General features: G+C 43.8%; 1 non-coding gene across 1 annotated transcript; it reads left to right on the forward strand.

Annotated features, from left to right (window-relative positions):
* Positions 1-6,895: 6,895 nt before the first annotated feature.
* On the forward strand, positions 6,896-7,035 carry LOC115030473 (small nucleolar RNA SNORA29). Its single transcript, XR_003836069.1, has one exon. It is a non-coding gene; the product is annotated as a small nucleolar RNA SNORA29 (small nucleolar RNA).
* Positions 7,036-7,245: the final 210 nt, after the last annotated feature.

Consider the following 7,245-nt stretch of genomic DNA (forward strand, 5'->3'; position numbering starts at 1 on the left):
CACCACTGCCCTAAAATAGTGCTTTTTGACGAATAATTGATGGTCCAGAAAATATTTCTCTCTGGTGATAAAGATGGAAAATTTTCTTCTTTGCTATGGAAGAGCAAAGTGTCCCAGATCAGAATGGCTTGGCAAAAACTTGTTGTTAGAGGGAATTCCCACTTAGGTAGACTACAAATCGAGGGACTTAAGCAAAAGGTGGTACATTTGGCAAAAAGCAATCGGGATGAAGGAACCACGGGGGCTCTTTGGTCCAAAGGAAGGTGAGCTGCAATAGATAGCATTGGCTGTCTTCCTACCTACAAGCAAAGGACTCTGTCTGGTAGTATGAGGAACAGAATGATAGATCTTAGTATGAGGAGGAAACATTTTCTTACAAATACTACTTAGAGATAGAATGAGCTGTTTGGGAGGATGTAATAGCTTTCTATGGCCATGGTAACAAATGATCATGAATTTAGCTTCTTAAAACAGCAGTCATTTGTTATTGTTCAGCTCAGGAGGTCAGAAATCAAGGCACAGTGGGTTCCACTGGATCTTCTCTGATTCTCAGAGTGCAGAGACAAGGGAGCTGGCCAGCCTATGTTCCATCCTGGGATCTCTGAGAGACAACTGAGCATCCAAGCTCATCCAGTGTGCCAAATTCAGTTCCTTATGGTCATCAGGTCATTGCTCCCTCACTAACTGTGTCTTTTATTCTCAGGGGCTACTGCATTTGTCCCCATGTTTCTTATGTGCATCTTCCTCAGCAATGGCAGGCTGAATCCTTCTCATAATTAGATATGGTGAGTTTTCCTTCTGCCCCATTCCTTAGACTCCTGATATCTGCAGCTTCCCTTAAAGGTTTATATGAAAGGGATGGGTGTAGCTCAATCAGAGTGCTTGCTGAGCATATATGAGGCCAGGTTTGATCATTCCCTAGCAAGGGTGTGTATGTGTGTGTGTGTGTGTGTGTATGTGTATGTGTTTAAGGCTCATATGAGTATTTTGACCCTACCTGGATGATTATCTCCCACACTTAGGTTCCGATGACAAGTCACTTTAGTCATATCTTCAGGATCCTTTCATGGTACTAGACAGATTGATGTGGTAGGAGTCTTGTGAAGCGTCTTTGGAGTTCTGCCTACCACAGGAGCTCTCTATTCACAAAGACAAAGATTATAAGGAAGAGAGGGGGCAGATACCAGTGAAAGAAGTGTTGGCCTCTACTCTACATAATGCAGAACTATACAGGGAAGTACAGGCCTTGTGCACTTACTTGTCACAATGACTGGTGTTATTGTAGCTTTGATGTCACTAGAACAAGGATACCGTATTTATACAGTATTTGGGACAATCCTGTAAAGTGAAGATTTCTCTCCCCAGTTGTTAGTAGAGCACCTGCTGAGAGGTTCTAGCCATCCAGACAGCCGCCAGTACAGGATGTTGATACATATACCCTCACAGAAGCCCAGATGCCCTTGTACCCTGTTTGTGCCATTTTGCTTTCAATAAAGATACTAGAGGAGAAAGGGACACAGGATCTGGCTCCTCCCAAAAACACAGTAAAAACAAACTGGTGATATAGGCATACAGGCAGGGCCTTGAGGTGTGGGTACAGACTCAGCTCTGGATAGGAAGGCCTGTAGCTATAATGTCTGGTTGCTCTGCCTTCATCTGTTGTGTTGATTCTGTGGTGCTGAGATGTCTGCCAAAGTAAGGAGACACTTGCAATTAGTTCCAAAGGGACAATAGAGGACATGCTTCCTCGAAGGGTTCTATGTAGAAGAAAGTTCTTGAAGGTAGACCCTACTGTGTCAAAGGCAACTTCAGGGACAGGAGTGACGACGCATCATGCTGGGCTAACCTACCACGCTCCACTGTGAAGTGGGGAGAGCAAACAGGAGTACCTGGTATGCACAAAGGGTGGAGGTAAGATGGAGAACCTGGCAGCAGAAGGAGGCAGGAGCGAGGCCAGGTTAGAGAGAGAGAGAGAGAGAGACATGGCTCCTTTTGTGTTTCCCACTCTGAATTCTCAGAATACATGGGTTTCTTTCCTCCTACTTCCCCATCTTCTTGACATCAAGTGAACTCACCTTTTATTTCCACTTTCATGCATTATGTTTATCCCAATATGAATTTTAAAAGCTCTATCTATCTATCTATCTATCTATCTATCTATCTATCTATCCAGGTGTGTGTGAATGTAGGGTGTTTTCTTAACTGATGATCAGTGGGGGAGGACCCAGCTCATTATGGGTGAAACTACTCTTGGGCTGCTGGGGTTCTATAAGAACCTTGGGTTTAATAAGAAAGCAGGCTGAGCAAGCCAGTAAGCAGCATGCTTTCATGGCCTCTGCACCAGCTCCTGCCTTCAATTTCCTGCCCTGTTTGAGTTCCTGTCCTGACTTCTTAATATAAGATTGTAAGGCAAATAAGACACCATTTCCTCCCCGAGTTGCTTTGGTTTTGGTGCTTCATCACAGCAAGAGTAACTGGAAAGACAGGTCCTCTGGAAGAGTAGCAAGTACTCATAACCACTGAACCATCTCTCCAGCCCTCAATAGGAATTGTGAATTGCCATTGATATTTAAGAAGTTCTCAAATGTATATATCTAGACCAAATGTTTTTTTTCCTGAATGTAAGATTTTTTGCATTTGCTTATACACTTGGAATGTCTCTTGCACTAAACAGACATGCCCATTTTTTTAAAGTTCTTTGTAAGTTTCTAGTTTCATACAAAGTGTTTTGATCATATTCACCCCCTCAACTCTTCCCAGATCCACCCCCTTCTCTATCAGCTCAACTTTGTGTCCTTTAAGAAAAAAAAAACCCCGGGCTGGAGAGATGGCTCAGTGGTTAAGAGCACCGACTGCTCTTCCGAAGGTCCTGAGTTCAAATCCCAGCAACCACATGGTGGCTCACAACCATCCGTAATGAGATCTGACGCCCCCTTCTGGTGCATCTGAAGACAGCTACAGTGTACTTAGATATAATAATAAATAAATCTTTAAAAAAAAGAAAAAAACCCTCCCAGACCTACTTGTGCTGCCTAAAATGTTCTGGGATATATGCTCTTCCACTAGAGCACAGCCAGCTTACCAGGGGCTAAACTCTTGGAAAACCCCTCTTTCCTCAGCAGCTGATGTCTGTCAATTACGCCACCACTTCTGCACCCACCTGTTCTCTTTATGATGGGATTTGCTCTGGCCTGAGCTTGCACAGGTTTTCTGCATGGTATTGTAACTTCTGCGAGTGCATATATGCAACCTTCCTACTGTGTGCTTGCTGTCTGCCTCTTCTGGCTCTTCCACACATTCCACCTCCTTTCCTGCAAGACCCCCAAGCTTGGGAGGAGGGGTGAGGGGTTATATTTATATACATGCATATACATATACATATACATATACATATACCTATCCTTTATGGCTGAGCACTCTGCAGTCTCTTATTCTCTATCCCATGGCCAGTAGTGAATGTCCATGTCAATCCCCATCTATTGTAAATAGTAGATGAGGGTCGAGAGTGCACTGAAGTGAATTTAACATTCCTAACACAATCACTGGTCTTCCCTGGTCTTCCTTCTTTTCTTAGTCAACAATGCTCCATTTATGCTTAGATAGTTTCGTTAACGGAATTCTGGAGTTTAAACCATATCATATAAATCAAATCATGTATTCCAGGTGGTTTAGGAAGGATGATTCTACATGTGTGGAGGTACAGGATAAGTGTGATGGTTTGTGTGTGATTGGCCTAGGGAGAGGCACTATTTAGAGGTTGTGGCCTTGTTGGAGTAGGTGTGTCACTGTAGGCATAGGCTTTAAGATTTAAGACCCTTGTCATAGCTGCCTGGAAGCCAGTCTTCTCCTAGTGCCCTTCAGATGAAGATGTAGAACTCTCAGCTCTCCCCTGCACCATGTCTTGCCTGGATGCCTCCATGTTCCTGTGTTGATGATAACTGACTGAAACTCTGAACCTGTAAGCAAGCCCCAATTAAGTGCTGGGTTTTTTGTTTTTTGTTTTTTGTTTTTTTTTTGATAAGAGTTGCCTTGGTCATGGTGTCTGTTCACAGCAGTAAAACCCTCACTAAGACAGTAAGTGAAGGTCAGGAAACATTGGGGTAGCCAGCCTCCAGGAATGTTATCAATGATCCCAACCTCTTAGTCATTTCTGCTTTTGTTTGTCCTTTCCCACACTGAATGTGGCTATCTAGAATTAACAGATATGATACCATGTTACTTCTGAGGTGTGATCCTTGAAGATATACTAGATCATAATTTTGTAAAAAGTGTATGGTGAGTGAGTTTGCTCTGAGGGAAGCCAGTTGACATGCCATCCCTCCTTCCTTCCATCTCTGCCCACTGTTCTCCAGAGAACTTAAACAGCTCTATGGAGAAGTCCAGTTAGCAAGAGACAGAGGCTCTTATCAACATCAGTGGCTAAGGCTTATTAACCACTCCCATAATTGTTTTATTTCATAGCAGGTTTCTTGATCCCTGTGGCTCTAGCAGTCTGAATTGAGGTACTTAATGTGCATGCGTGCCTTTGTGTGTCGGGTGGGGATATACATGGAGGCAGATGTGAGCTGATTTGCTCTGCCATTCTTTGCCTTGTTCCCTTGAGACAGGGTCTCTTGTGAACTCAGAGCTCACTGTTTTTTGGCTAGGCTGGCTGGCTGGCAAACCACAGCAATCTTGTGCCTATCCCTTATGGTGCTGATGTCACAAGAACGTGGCGGCATGATCAGCTTTTCGCATGGGTCTTGTTGACTCTGCAGTTTACGATCTTGGTGAGATATTAGTTAGTGGCTGTCAAAACCTTGCCTTTCAGAAGTCTTACAGTGATCAATATAATATGCCTTGTGCTCCAGTCCACCTATGATCTCATCTTCTGCTCTCTGCTCCCTCACTTCCTGATCTCTGAAGCAACTGCTTCTGTCTTGTCACCATCTGACATGGTGTCTAGGATGGACAGTCATCTAGGTCCCCAGGGGGCTGACCAAACTGTCAGATCTATATAGTGCCCTGAAGGGTGTCCCTTCCCAACCCTGCTTCCACCTTCTCCCCACCCTTCTTCCCCATCACTGTTCTGGCATCCTAAGCCAGGGCCTCGTGCGTGTCAGGCAGGTGCACTGCAGCCCTCTCCTGTTCCTAGACTCTTTATTTCATTTTAGGAGCACCCCCCCGCCCCAATAATCTTTTGCATTCCTAATTTTATCTCAGTGTCTGCTTCCCCAGAGACCAAAACAAACCCAAGTACTTCTGTAAGCCCTTAACATACATTAATTAATCTAAACGTGTGACTTTTTTTTTCAGAATTCTTAAAAATATAAAATCCCAGTAGCATGAGAGTTAATTAATCCTTAACTTTTTGTTAGAAATATCCCTCTTGGTTCTTAATCTTAAATCATTTTAAAAACAACTCATTTTCCCCCTGGACCTTGTGCAGCCTGACTTCCCTCCAAGGTTCTGGCTCTCTCAGTACCTGCTCTTCTCACCAACAATATGTTTTCTTTGCTCTCTCCCAACACCACATCCAGCTGTCGCTTCTCTGCTTTTCCTGTGAATCCTTGCCAGGGTCTTCTCACAGTGTTTCCCCCCTTCCCTTCCCCACACTATCTCCGAGCACTTTCTCCACTGGAATTCGTCCATTGCCATGGCTTCTGATAGCACCTGCAGATGTCTCAAGGTGGTGCGGCCCCTGTCACTTCTGTACATGGTCACACTTGAGAAGATGCTCCGTAAGAGAAGCCACATGAAAGACTGGAATCTGCCTGCTTAAGTTCAAACCACTGGCATCTTAGAAAGCCAGGCGACCACACAAGAGATGCTAAGGAATTAACCTGACCGTAAGCAAATATAGTCATCAGGCGAGCGTCCTAGTTTGCTTTCTAGTGCTGTAATAAACACTATGACCAAAAAGAACTTGGCCATGGAGGGACACTGTTTAATGGCTTGCTTCCCCTGTGTCTTAGTTTAGTTATGTTTCTATTTCTGTAGCAAAACACCATGGCCAAGACAACTTATAAAAGAAAGACTGGGCCTGCCTGGGCTTCTGAGATTTTAAAACTCATCCCTAATGAAGTACCTCCTCCAACAAGGCCACCCCTCCTAATCCTTCCCAAACAGTTCCTCCAACTGGGGACCAAGCATTCAAATATATGACCCTCCCTATGGGGCCCATTCTCACTCAAACCAGCACACTCTGACTTGCTTAGTGACCCCCTCTTACATAACCCAGTGCCACTACCTACTCAGGGGTGGCGTGCCCTCAGTGGGCTGGGTCCTCCCATGTTAATCACCAATCAAGAAAATGCCCCTCAGTCTTGCTCACGGGCCAATCTGATGAAAACAGTTCCTCAACCAGAGTTCCCTCTTCCAGAGACTCTAGCTTGTGTAAAGTTGACAAGTTAAAACAACAACAACAACGACAACAACAACAACAACAACAACAACGACAACAACAACAAAGAAGCACAGTGAGAAAAAATTTGCATTACAAATTCAAGCAAACATTCTAAAATGGTAAAATAGAAAGAAGATAGAAAAATATGAGCACTACATAGGGCTATCAAGGCAAACGGATGGTGGGACACCAGATACTGACTCGAAAAGGAAAGAGTTTGGACCCTAACTTTATACAGTGTGTGTATGTATGTGTGTTTATGTATGTGTATATGTGTATGTGTATATATGTATATGTATTGTGCTGAAGGACCATAATACTGCTACTCGGAGGCTGAGCCTGTCTCTGAGGAATGAGCAATGGCTAGCATCATGGGAAACCATCAACTTCACAGCCACCAATGGCTTTCCGTGCACACCTTGCTGAACTTGAGGTGGGCATCTTTCTGTGCCCCTTGAGAGCAGGCTCCTGTTCTGTCAATGACTGTGTTGCCATGAACTGACTTAGGCACTGCACATAAAATAGTTGTTTTCTTCTCTTACTACTAGATATGGTGGCTACGTTTATGCAGTAGATTAACATTGCCATGATATGAAGAGAGAGGGCTTTTCAGTGTTCTCTTTCTTTATAAAATGGCTGGACATACTATCATTGCTTCTGATTGTTTGACCCTACGTTACATGTGGTAAAATCCAGAAGTTTGAGTAATGAACTTGTAAGGATTTTTATCCCCCATCCTTTTTTTTTTTTTATCTCATTTTGAACTTTTAGAATTTCTTTTTTTTTTAATTAGGTATTTTCCTCGTTTACATTTTCAATGCTATCCCAAAAGTCCCCCATACCCACCCTCCCAATCCCCT

The sequence above is a fragment of the Mus caroli genome, unplaced genomic scaffold (assembly GCF_978045245.1).
Source record: "Mus caroli unplaced genomic scaffold, Mus_caroli_1 scaffold_2, whole genome shotgun sequence".
NCBI lineage: Eukaryota > Metazoa > Chordata > Mammalia > Rodentia > Muridae > Mus > Mus caroli.